This window comes from Natator depressus, chromosome 9 (assembly GCF_965152275.1).
Source record: "Natator depressus isolate rNatDep1 chromosome 9, rNatDep2.hap1, whole genome shotgun sequence".
NCBI lineage: Eukaryota > Metazoa > Chordata > Testudines > Cheloniidae > Natator > Natator depressus.
Window position 1 is genome coordinate 19,420,642 of NC_134242.1, and position 14,263 is coordinate 19,434,904.

Sequence of the window (14,263 nt, forward strand, 5' to 3'; positions counted from 1 at the left end):
TTCTTGACACCTTCAATGACTGCTTCTTGGAGCAGCTAGTCCTGGAACCCACAAGAGGAGAGGCAATTCTTAATTTAGTCCTAAGTGGAGCACAGGATCAGGTCCAAGAGGTGAATATAGCTGGACCACCTGGTAATAGTGACCATAATATAATTAAATTTAACATCCCTGTGGCGGGGAAAACACCACAGCAGCCCAACACTGTAGCATTTAATTTCAGAAAGGGGAACTACACAAAAATGAGGAGGTTAGTTAAACAGAAATTAAAAGGTACAGTGCCAAAAGTGAAATCCCTGCAAGCTGTATGGAAAGTTTTTAAAGACACCATAATAGAGGCTTAACTTTAAGGTACAACCCAAATTAAAAAAAACACAGGAAGAGAACTGAAGAAAAAAAAAAGCTACCGTGTCTAAACAACAAAGTAAAAGAAGCAGTGAGAGGCAAAAAGGCATCCTTTAAAAAGTGGAAGTTAAATCTAAGTGAGGAAAATAGAAAGGAGCAAATGAAATGTAAAAATATAATTAAGAAGGCCAAAAAAGAATATGAAGAACAGCTAACCAAAGACTCAAAAAGTAAAAGCAAAACTTTTTTTTTAACTACATCAGAAGCAGGAAGCCTGCTAAACAACCAGTGGAGCCACTGGACAATTGAGATGCTAAAGGAGCACTCAAGAATGATCAGGCCATTGCAGAGAAACTAAAGGAATTCCTTGCACTGGTGTTCAGGGTTAAGGATGTAAGTGAGATTCCCAAACCGGTGACAAAGCTGAGGAACTGTCCCAGACTGAGGTGTCATTAGAGGAGGTTTTGGATTAATTGATAAACTAAACAGTAATAAGTCACCAGGACCAGATGGTATTCACCCAAGCGTTCTGAAGGAACTCAAATGTGAAATTGCAGAACTACTATCTGTAGTTTGTAACCTATCATTTAAATCAGCTTCTGTACCAAAGAACTTGAGGATAGCTAATGTGATACAACACACAGTCAGCCTTTGGAAATCTTTGGAAATCTTTGCCAGAGGATGTTGTGAAGGCCAAGACTATAACAGGGTTCAAAAAAGATAAATTCATGGAGGATACGTCCATCAATGGCTATTAGACAGGATGGGCGGGGATGGTGTTCCTAGCCTCTGTTTGCCAGAAGCTGGGAATGGGCGATAGGGAATGGATTCTTTGATGATTACCTGTTCTGTTCATTCCCCCTGGGACACCGGCATTCCCCACTGTCGGAAGACAGGATACTGAGCTAGATGGCCCTTTGGTCTGACCCAGGATGGCCATTCTTATGGTCCTCCTGTTGGCTTGTTTTTAGCAGCTGTTGAGACAACCCCAGAAGCGGGTGAGATCATTCCTCACAGTTAATTATGTAGTGTTTCTGAAACTGAGTGGAGTCAATCTGTGTATACAAAAAGAAAAGGAGTACTTGTGGCACCTTAGAGACTAACCAATTTATTTGAGCATAAGCTTTCGTGAGCTACAGCTCACTTCACTTAGCTCACTTCATCGGATGCATCTTTTTCTTTTTGTGACTACAGACTAACACGGCTGTTACTCTGAAACTTGTGTATACAAAGTAATTTACAGTGCAGATAATTTCGGCAAGGCATAACATTACCACATCTATGGCAAAAGAGAGTTAGGTTCTTTTCACTACTATCATAGCAGTGGGATGTGTTTGTAGGAGTTATTTCTGACTGAGTCCTTTTGTGAGATAAGCAGGGCGAGGGAATATATCTTTTATTGGACCAGCTTCTATTAGTGAGAGAGAGACAAGCTTTCGAGATTATACAGAGCTCTTCTTCAGAACTGGGAAATGAGTCCTTGTGTATCAGACAGTGTTCTTTGACACCATCAACCAAAGTTTTCTTTCCTCAAACTTTCAATGATGTAGGCTCAGAAAATTGTATTTTATTTTGAAACATCTTTGTGTTCTACATGCACTAAAAAAGTCTTAAAAATCTGCATCCCTACATTTTTTTGTAATTTTATTACTCAAAAATGTCCCAGTGGTTTATCATCCTAAACAAACAAACAATCACAAACTTCAGTGGAAACCTTTAATGCAACATTTCAGGCTGGGATACATTTTTATTGCTATGTTATAAACCATACAAAATATAAGTTGCTATTTGAAATGCTGACATTCTTTACAGCCTGTGTTATCTATGGATTATAGATCTCCCTAGTGGATTTGATGTTTTTGTCTAAGGAGTTAGATGGGGATTGAAATAAAAAAGTTCATGTGTGTATAGGAAAGAATTCCTGAGTTGAAGGCATATTTTATTCATAGATGAAGGATATAAAGTTTACGGAGTGTTTTCCTCAATCTCTATTGTATATATTATGTTCTCTAGTCACCATAGACTTAATCCAGCTCCCATTGAAGTCAATAAGACCTGAATAAGACTTAGTTCTGGACTCTTCTGATATATTTCCCATATATCATCATCTCACTGTAAGCAGTTCCTGCTTTTTTTTCCTCTCCACCTTCGCCTTTGAATACACTTTTCAACATCCATTGTACATCTGGAAGAGAAACATATGAGGAACAATTTGCTTTATTACATACAATATACGCCATATGTATTAAACATTTTATAGATTTATGCAAACTGTGGAAGAATTAGGGATTACAATTTGGAATTCTCTGTGCAGGCCCATCTTTTAGGCACTTCATTTCTTTTGCTGAGAACTTCTGTTTAGTTTCCTGCAGGAATAATCACAAAATATTACTACCTATTCCTTATCCACAGTCATAATATGGTAAAAGTCTGAATGTTTCCCATCAATGGGCTAATTTGAAAGGAAACATTTATAAAAATTGTTTTATATGTTAAAGTATTATTTTTCTCACAGTCAAAAGTCTATGACTGATGATGAAATATTAGGGCTTTCAATGTCTTAATTTGTCCATCATCTTTTCATAACAGAGTGTTTCATATCCTACAGAGCCTATCATAAACCATGCAAAACCTACTTGAACTTATGTGGGTGGCAGTTAAAAATAATGAAAGCTTTCCAACTAACTTCAGCTAGGCATTGTTTTTAAATGCTTTCCACATACACTCAAATAGGTTTGGACTAGTTTAGGGTAGGCACAAATGTGGACACGGCTTCTGTTCCAAAAAGAAGAAAAATGAATTACCTGTGCATGTTGAGAGCTTTTGCTGTATTAAAGATTTGTGTTCTTCTTCTGACAATGTATCAGTTTGTTTTCACATCACACACCATGCACAGTGGTAAGAAGGGGATCACATGAAGTATAAAAAAAAAAGTTAACTTTGTAGCACAGGTGGGCATGAACTGAATCGCCAGATCTCAACACCTCAAACTTTGGGGATGTGCAACATCTGAACCCAGATCTTTCTGGGCTCTTACCTTTAGAATGCCCCAAATTAAAAAGAAAATTGATCCAAACACCCTTCATTTCTGAAATCGATACAGCTCCAATTTCTGGTAAACATACCTGCATCTTTCTTCTGAACTGCCTAAAAACAGGGGATGCCAATAGAAGAAAGTGACACCGCCTTTGCTGTACTAAAAGCCCAGTTTTTCTCTCTAAACAGATACCTGAGTCTTTAGTAGGTGAAGGCATTGTCAGGCATTTGTGCAGCAGCAGGAATAAGAAGAAGAAGAGGAGAAGGTAAGGCATTCTTCACCTATAAGGATATGGTATAACACACTGACACTCTTGCTAACTGATAAATGCAACAATTAAAGTTTTAAAGAGAGAAAAAAACAATTGTAATGGTTTTCTTGGCATCTTAAATAGTGAATAATAGTGTAATATGTTCTATTTAATGTACTTAGCTGTACATAAATAGCTGCTGGTATTATTTATTACACTAATAACTAACTGACAGGGGACAAATGCTGTTTCTCTTACTCACACCAGGAGCACCGCTGTATGACCTTCAGCTGATTGAAGTCAAGGCAGTATTTGAATTAGTAAAATAGTCCTCAACCAAAAAACAAACAAACAAACAAAATTTTCAATCAGAAAATGTCAAAATGAGATGCTAACATTTTCAAAACATTTATCCAATTTTTTTCCCCTAAACAAAACTGTCAAAATAGGATTTTGTGAACAATATTCTGTTTTGTTGAAACAGCGTTTTCCAATGGAAAACTATTTTGATGAAAATTTCCTATCCAGCTCCAGACATCACTAAAATTATGCAAATGTGTCTAAACATTATATAGAAAAAAATCCTATATTAGTAGTGGGATGGACATCATGCAGGACTTTTTGATCTCTAATAATGATTGGTTGATTTTTATTTATAAGCAATCGGTCACTGATGTTTAGCTACTGTTTATCTAATATAGATCAAGAAAATATAAAGTTGTGTACTGCACATCTCTCTGCGATGATCAAACCAACTTATCTAGAAGCTGCAGAACTAGAATTGCTACAGATAATATAAAATTTTGAACAAAGACTTAAAGTTAGAACAAATTCTGTTCATCTTATTCACAGTAGTTGTTGCACTTTCTTGCATTATGTTCTAAAAGTGGTCAGGTTTGGGCTGCAGTGGATTTCCGGTGACAGCATATTGCAGATCCATGAATCTGCCACAGAGATGTCCCTGCCAATAGCTCCCCAGGAGTTCCACTCATAGTTGTAGGTAAGAGGCACAAAGTAGAGAAGTCATTGGAGTAACAGTTTCTCTCTAGTTTTCTCTCTAGTTTTATTTCATAAGGTTTTACACTGGAGAGTCCATGCCAATTTTGCCTGCAATCAACTAAAATTTATTTAAAATTCATTTTGGTTTGCAAGTCAAGAAAAAGGATAGAAAAGTGGAATAGGTATTAATGGAACCTTGTAAGACATCAATGACTGCCAGCAACCTTTACTTCATTGAAAAAGATTTGAAAGAATATATTTTATATTTTCCCACATTTTTGTTTGTTTTTGCCAAGGACAAAATTAATTAAACTATAAACAAACTGGGAGAATTATTATTATTTATCAGGAGAAGACTTGATAAAAATATATTAGATAAAGAAATTAAATATAGGGTACCATAAAGTTAAAAGTTTGATTTAAACCAACAAAACCATGGAAATTCCATGGTAAAATTGGTGCACCATCTTAAGTTCATCTAGCTTAACATAGGTATTGTGAGCTCAGAACAGGGAGTTGTCTTCAAAAACCATATGTGCTACAAAAGGTCTGTTCAAACTGTGAATCCCATAGAAGATTTAACTTGGGATCCCTTGTCTTTTGTCAGTTTAAATCAAGGTCTTACTGTGCAACGGTGTGTGATGTGTGTGGGTGTTTACACACACACACACACACACACACACAGCTAGCTAGCTAGAAATATATGTTAATCACGCTGCATGAAAGGGAAAAAACAGGATGGCAATTCACTATTTTCTGATGTGAACAATGACTGACTAGAAATACTGAGTGCAGTTAATGTGTTGCAAATAAAAGATGCATCTGAGTGTGAATTTTTGTCTTCCTTAATCATAAAATCCCTGTCAGTTGTCAAAATGTCAAGATGTTTTGACTTCACAACAAATGAGGAGGTTGAAGCTTATAAAATAGCATGAGAATAGGAATACAACAAAACCCTTGATTTTCTGTACATTTTTTCTATTTACTTAGATCAGGTATCCAAAAGTGCAAATGTCTGTCTTTTCCGTTAAATTATTCTCTGCCAGAGTATGATGTCAGGCACTTGTATTATATTAAATCAAGTATGTGTGTGTTTCCAGGGTGGTGGAAATCAAGTACCCATTGAGATATTGGGTTCCATTTTCACAGCTAAACTTCCGATAATCACAGTATCATATGAAATCATCCACTTTGCATGTATGTGCAAAACAGTCCACCAACCACCAATAGACTGGTGATGTATTTCAGCATACACCTGTATAATCACGTTGAATCATATACCTGTATGCAACGATAATATACCCGCTCATCTACAACAGTGTATATTCAAATATTGTTTGCAATAACACATTTGTGATAAACAATGCTGCACCAAGTACCTATATACCACACCTAAAACAAATATACATACTTATGTAAGGTTTCAGAGTAACAGCCTTTTTAGTCTGTATTCGCAAAAAGAAAAGGAGTACTTGTGGCATCTTAGAGACTAACCAATTTATTTGACCATAAGCTTTCGTGAGCTACAGCTCACTTCATCGGATGCATACTGTGGAAAGTACAGAAGATCTTTTTATACACACAAACCATGAAAAAATGGGTGTTTACCACTACAAAAGGTTTTCTCTCCCCCCACCCCACTCTCCTGCTGGTAATAGCTTATCTAAAGTGATCACTCTCCTTACAATGTGTATGATAATCAAGTTGGGCCATTTCCAGCACAAATCCAGGTCCCCCCCCCCGCCCCAAACCCACTCTCCTGTTGGTAATAGCTTATCCCCAGGGTTGGATTTGTGCTGGAAATGGCCCACCTTGATTATCATACACATTGTAAGGAGAGTGATCACTTTAGATAAGCTATTACCAGCAGGAGAGTGGGGTAGGGGGAGAGAAAACCTTTTGTAGTGGTAAACATCCATTTTTTCATGGTTTGTGTGTATAAAAAGATCTTCTGTACTTTCCACAGTATGCATCTGATGAAGTGAGCTGTAGCTCACGAAAGCTTATGCTCTAATAAATTGGTTAGTCTCTAAGGTGCCACAAGTACTCCTATACTTATGTAAGTATATTTACTGGTGTTGTTACCTGATGATATACCTATAACAATAAATAACCACCTTTTAAACAGTTTGGCACAGTGCAGGACTTGAGCAGGGTGGTTTTATTCTTTGTACACTTCTGACTGATAGAGCCGTGTGGTTCAATTTGAACCCTCGTCTGAGAACAGCCTCAGGTCTGCACCAGCAACATCAAGTACCAACCCCACAAAGGAACTGGCAAAAAGCAGCAGTGCTTCAGCCATGCCCTTTCCCTTGACAACTGCCTTGACTCTCTGAGTCAAATGGGTGTTTACCACTACAAAAGGTTCTCTCTCCCCCCACCCCACTCTCCTGCTGGTAATAGCTTATCTAAAGTGATCACTCTCCTTACGATGTGTATGATAATCAAGTTGGGCCATTTCCAGCACAAATCCAGATCCCGTCCCCCCCCCCCGCCCCAAACCCACTCTCCTGTTGGTAATAGCTTATCCCCAGGGTTGGATTTGTGCTGGAAATGGCCCACCTTGATTATCATACACATTGTAAGGAGAGCGATCACTTTAGATAAGCTATTACCAACAGGAGAGTGGGTTTGTGGTATGTGATATGATAGAACCAGATGCTGAGATAACACAAAGGGGCTGGTACAAGATTGGGATATGTCATGTTAACTACACCTACACTACATCTTTTTCTAGTCAATTCTAATATGAGAGAAACCTACTTAAAAGGGTAATCGTTTTGTATGGACAACTTTTAGCAAACAAATAAGCACAGAAATATGGTGTGTTTGTTTTGAGCTTACATTAGTGATCTTTCCTGCTCCTTGACTCATCCTTTCAAGTAAGACAACCAATTCTACAAAAATAAATTTGATACAGCTACTGGCAGCTTTCAGGGTGGTTTTCATTTGCAATCTAACAAACAATGGCTAACACAGCAGTGAGACTGCAAGCTTTTCCATGCAAGCCCACCAGGAATTGGTCACCAGAGTTTAAGTCTTTAGTGGACATCTTACTCTAGAACATTCACATTTTAATGCACATTAATCTGAATAATGATTACAACCAAAGCTATAGAGTGGCTCACAAGAAATACATCACCAGCAAAGAAAGGGAAATAAAATGGAAGAAAATATAAGGGAAATTATTTTTCAGGGATTGTTTGTTAGGTAAAGACTTCCTAGATGTAATAAGTAGAACATATGTACTACAAAGCCCAGGTGGGCAATAGATTCAATAACGGGATGACATGGCAACACAACATGGGAATGAAGCATATTTACTCTGACATTTAGAAATAACCAGATCCGATAGATAGAAAGATAGATAGATAGATAGAATATCAGGGTTGGAAGGGACCTCAGGAGGTCATCTAGTCCAACCCCCTGCTCAAAGCAGGACCAATCCCCAATCAAATCATCCCAGCCAAGGCTTTGTCAAGCCTGACCTTAAAAACTTCCAAGGAAGGAGATTCTACCACCTCCCTAGGTAACGCATTCCAGCGTTTCACCACCCTCCTAGTGAAAAAGTTTTTCCTAATATCCAACCTAAACCTCCCCCACTGCAACTTGATCTGGTTATTTCTAAATGTCAGAGTAAATATACACACACACACAAACTGATTTCTGGGAGCTGTTAGTAAATCCTAAATTCAGGTGAACAGAGGACAAAATGTTAAAGATCCCAAGTTTCTAACAGTATATTGGAAGATTTTAAGAGTCAAATGTACTCTGCAAAACCAATAAACAGGGAGCTGATCCTGTAACTGCTACTGCAGTGAGTAGTCTCACTGAAGCTTTTCTGGCATCCACAGCTTTTCAAGTATGTCACACTAGAAGTCAGTACACCTGCATATCTAAGCTGATATTTTTCTACACTCACTGTTTTTCAAGTGTTTCAGGAACTAGAATAATTGACTTGTTCACAACTTAAGAAAAAAGGCTCCGTGTTCACGATTATCCAAAATCATGACTCCCTGTTAAATACCAGCAACTGTCCAAATACAGCATCTGACATAATGCTGTGTAGAAAACTGCAGACATGGAGTACTTAGTGATTTCATAAGCATACTTAACTTTGCTAGATATTTGTCCCTTAACTTTTTTTTAACATTATATTACAGGACTAAGTAATGGCAAATAGATACAGGTAGGACACAGTGCAAGTTAATTAAGGAACTGTTTGTGAAGGTCTAGATTACTTAATAACAATTTTAGGAAGGCTTTGGCAGGGCCACGCAGTTAGCACATGCCCCCATTCCAATCTCCCTTTCCTCATCCCACTCCCTATTAGGGAACTTTGCAATGGATAGAAATTTCTCAATCTACCCTCAAGTAGGTTATCCTTCTTTTGCAAAATATTCCAGATACCCCTTTTCTAAGGATCCCATCCACGAAATTCTGCAAAACTCAGGCATCTCAACTTTTAAACTGTATTCACTCAAAGGTACGTAATATCATCTTATGCTGCACAGAACATCTATTTGTAGTTAGAAAATGAATTTTGCCCAGATTGTCCAAAAATCCTGACAATTCTCCAGGGGGAACCGTTTGCATGATCGGACTCTTTAGTTTGTGTATCAGAACCATAGTATATCATGTTCGCAAGTGAAGCCATGAAGTTCCATTGTAGAAGAAACAAAACATTTGTAACCACGTTTCACTTGCCGCTAGACTCAACGTAAGAAAATACCAGTCAATGTTAACAATTTGCCAAACGTAATAGAAAAATGTAAATTAAATTAAAGAAAATATCATTCAGGAATCCTTATTAGTCATGCTAAGTATTCATAATGTACACTATGGGCCTGAATTTCAAAGGAATAAAGATGCAGTTAGGTATTTAATGGCATTTTTAGAAGTGCTTAAATCAGATCAATTAACTCCCATCAATTTGAATCAGATTAGGTACCTAGCTGCATCTTTAGTGCCTTAACACCTTTTGAAAATGTGACCCTATATTCAATTTTCAACTCTGAAGAAATCCTTTTGAAAGTGTAAAATGGATCAACATAAGATCGTGTGAACCAAATTCATTGATGTGTAACTCCACTGTAGTCAATGGTGTTAAAGAAGGCATTTAAGAAGATTCCCTTTGACTTCAATTAACTGGGGATCAAGAGTAGAGGACCTACAAAATCCCTAGATGGTCAGTCTGTAATGGTGACATGGACAGTACATACATTTATTGGGCTGGGATTATCACACACACGTATAGAAGGTATGCTACTGTTAGCCTTTTTGTTATTCTCTTTTCCATTTGTAATAGCTAAATAAGCACGTTTGCACAGCAGAATTAAGAATGCCTTTGTTTTAGTCAATTCTTTCCCCCCTTCCTTTGAAGTTACTTTTTAGAAGTTATAACTTGCCCCTGAGTTTCAGAACTGAGATGGTGTCCCTTCAAAGACAAGTTAATGATATGGGAAAATACATGCAGTACTTTATTAAATAAAAATACATTTGCAAATATGCACTTTTTTGCCACAAGAAGAACAAAATATTTGTATAGCAATGGTCAGGTTAAATTATTATTTTCACGGATAGGCTCTGATACTGCTGAAATACAACAAGAATAAAAATCGGTGTCTAATTCTATAACATCCCATAATTTCAACAGGGAGTTATTTACAGAAGATGTATACTTCTATTGGGAATACACATCTCCACTTTTCCTTATTGTTCTGGACATTTCACCCAGTAAATCATTAGCTTCCTCTGAGGAGAGAAGTAAATAGCACAATTTGTTTTCAAAGACGACTAGTGGTTTGTGAAATGTGAAAAAGTTCATGGTAAATGGGCAGAATGTTAGGAATAAATAAGAAAAAATGGGGCAGCAGAAATAAATCTTTTATGATGACTTCTCGTATTCATTTAAATGGGAAGAGTTCCTTGCTACGCCTACAGGTGACAAGAAGAAACAAAGATTGCTGGTTCCTGAGAAAATGACTTTAGTACAGAGGTAATTTCATAGGCAGGTTTGAAATGTAATCTTGTAAACTAAATTTAAAGGAAAATGTAGAAACATGAAACTTTAAAAACAATGGACAATTTAGTGAAATTATATCAACAAGGGGAGACATGGTATTTTGTAGCCTGTTAAACAAGCAAATTGCTTAAAACATGCAAGTAAATGAAAGAGGAATATAAAACCTATATCTCAGGAAGCTATAAGTCATATTCAGGCAGGAGCTTAATAGCCCCTATTGTAGCTGCTGCAAAACAATTTAGAATATAACCCTATTTTCACAAGGATTCATAACCCCACTTTCCAAAACATATACCTTTTCGAGGAAATATTCCACGCTTGCTTTGTCCCTAGGTGAGTTTTTCTCTTCATAGTTAGAATAAAATCCCATCTTTCAGGTGTTTGAGTTCTCAAGTTGAAAATTAAAAAAAATATCTAACTAATACAGGACTTGATTCCACCAGGACCAGTGGCATTCACCCAAGAGTTCTAAAGGAACTCAAATGTGAAATTGCAGAACTACTATCTGTAGTTTGTAACCTATCATTTAAATCAGCTTCTGTACCAAAGGACTTGAGGATAGCTAATGTGATGACAATTTTTAAAAGGGCTCCACAGGTGATCCCGGCAATTACAGGTCAGTAAGCCTGACTTCAGTTCTGGGCAAACTGGTTGAAACTATAGTAAGGACAAAATTGTCAGACACATAGATGAACATAATTTGTTGGGGAATAGTCAAAATGGTTTCTGTAAAGGGAAATCATGCCTCACCAATCTACTAGAATTCTTTGGGGGGGGTCAACAAGCATGTGAACAAGGAGTATCCAGTGGATATAGTATACTTAGATTTTCAGAAAGCCTTTAACAAGGTCCCTCACCAAAGGCTCTTAAGCAAAGTAAGCTGTCATAGGATAAGAGGGAAGGTCCTCTCATGGATTGGTAACCGGTTAAAATATAGGAAACAAAGGGTAGGAATAAATGGCCAGCGTTCAGAATGGAGAGAGGTTAATAGTGGTGTTCCCCAAGGCTCTGTACTGGGACTAGCCCTATTCAACATATTCATAAATGATCTGGAAAAAGGGGTAAACAGTTAGGTGGCAATATCTGCAGATGATACAAAACTACTCAAGACAGTTAAATCCGAGGCAGACTGTGAAGAGCTACAAAAGGATCTCTCAAAACTAGGTGACTGGGCAACAAAATGGCAAATGAAATTCAATGTTGATAAATGCAAAATAATGCACATTGGAAAATATAATCCCAACTATACAGATAAAATGATGGGGTCTAAATTAGCTGCTATCACTCAAGAAAGAGATCGTGGAGTCACTGCGGATAGTTCTCTGAAAACATTCACTCAATGTGCAGCGGCAGTCAAAAAAGTGAACAGAATGTTGGGAATCATTAAGAAAGGGATAGATAATAAGACAGAAAATATCAGATTGCCTCTATATAAATCCATGGTATTGCCCACATCTTGAATACTGTGTGCAGATGTGGTTGCCCCATCTCAAAAATGATACATTGGAAACGAAAAAGGTTCAGAAAAGGGCAACAACATTTATTAGTGGTATGGAACAGCTTCCGTATGTGGAGAGATTAATAAGACTGGGACTTTTCAGCGTGGAAAAGAGAGGACTAAGGGAGGATATGATAGAGGTCTATAAAATCATGACTGGTGTGGAGAAAGTAAATACGGAAGTGTTTTTTACTCCTTCTCATAACACACGAGTTAGGGGTCACCAATGAAATTAATAGACAGAAGGTTTAACACAAACAGAAGGAAGTATTTCTTCACACAACGCACAGTCAACCTTTGGAAATCTTTGTCAGAGGATGTTGTGAAGGCCAAGAATATAACAGGGTTAAAAAAAAGAACTAGAGAAATTCATGGAAGATAGGTCCATCAACGGCTATTAGCCAGGATGGGCAGGCTCTGTTTGCCAGAAGCTGGGAATGGGCAATATGGAATGGATCACTTGATGATTACCTGTTCTGTTCATTCCCTCTGACATTGGCCACTGTTGGAAGACAGGATACTGGACTAGATGGCCCTTTGGTTTGACCTAGTATGGCCATTCTTATGTTCTTATTCACCATGAGTGTTACTTCTTGAATAGGCAGTATTACTCCAGAGGAAGGCTCAACTTAATGTGAGGAAGGGTAATGGAATCTGCCCCATAAGGACTTCATTGGGAGTTTGTCCAAGCAAAAACAGAGGCAAATAAACTGTTACTTAGTGGTTTAATTTTGCTTACTTTACAAGTAGAAAGGGACTCGATATTTTCCAGAAGGTTAATTGCAAGTATGTGTTTATCAGTGCAATTCAAGAGGAAGAAGCAGCACCAAACTTTAGGGACAATATGAAAAGGTTATCACTACACAAATCATGCCTGTGAAATATTGGTTGCTATCTGCTAATGGGTTTTAAATGGTTTGAATATGTCATGGCTCAGCAAGATTACAACATTCACAACAGAGTATACAGTGATTTCACTTCTAAGATCACTAGCTACACAATCAGTTGATCACTGTTGCTATTCTCTTATTTTTCTTCTGCATCCTTGATCAGGACTCACAAGTGAATGAGGACAGATGCAGGGATAGATTTTAAGGGACAGGCTGCAACTTTATTAAAATTTAACATCAGAAAGGGACACTAGCTGCCCACGTTCCCACCCCAGGGATGTAGATGGGTCCAGCACAGGGTTCACAAGGCATTTTTCATGGAGTCCATAACTCAGGGCAGAGTTTGCACAGCTCACCCCAAGGATTCAGTGTGCTCTCCTGGATCCTCTCACTTTCCCCTTTGTGAAGGGGACAGAAGTTACCAAAAGAGGGACCCCAGTTTGCAAGAACTCTTCCCCATAGACCTGGAGTCCACCAGTGAAATTAAATGTCTCTAATTTTCTAGTTGATAGCCTTTTAGCCACAGTGGACACTAGACACAAGTTGTGATGACTTAATGTTCATACATTAAGTCAATTCCTAAATTTTATATCTATTTAACCTGTGTCTCTATAATGCTATGAGGCATGTGAAAAAAACCCCATGAGGCCACAGTCAATTTTCTGTAAGGTAGAGATACTTTAACTTTCACAACCTTTCACTTTTCTCTTAGGTGCTTTTCCTGCTAGAACTCTCTTTTAGACCCCATTACTTGAATTAAACCAACTGAAATTCCCTTAGTTTCAGTGGGCAAAATTTAGAGGTGATGTATATGTAAGTCGGAGCGGGGAGTAAGTTGCATTTTGGCAAGTAGCAGCTTCCATATCATCAGAAACTCGTTTTGAAAATATTGAAGGAAAATATTTTATTTGATGGAATATTCAGTAAGGAGATACACTCCGTTGCCGGTGTATGCCGTCCAGTACATGGCCACAAACAGGGTGCACAGACCTGGTGCTAGTTTTCTGGACAGGGGTGTACATCTCCCTTTATGAATAGTATGAGTACATAATAAGCTAGCATATTTTGTTTTAGTTTAGAGCACCTGGTAGAAAAAAGTCCCGAAAAGGGACAGAGTTTTTAATTTCACCTGCAGTGATTAGTACTGTATTTTTCTTTAGTCAAACAGTAGACCATAATTGAAAAATTGATAGACATTTAAATCTTTTTTAATTACCTCTCT

At 37.6% G+C, this 14,263-nt stretch overlaps 1 long non-coding RNA gene across 1 annotated transcript in view; it reads right to left on the reverse strand.

Moving 5' to 3' along the window:
* Positions 1-2,336: 2,336 nt before the first annotated feature.
* The window catches only part of LOC141993390 (uncharacterized), a 222,888-nt gene continuing 210,961 nt past the window's right edge, over positions 2,337-14,263 (reverse strand). Inside the window, exon 5 of the long non-coding RNA XR_012640839.1 lies at positions 2,337-2,527. This is a non-coding gene — a long non-coding RNA (uncharacterized LOC141993390). The remainder of the gene's footprint in view (positions 2,528-14,263) is intronic.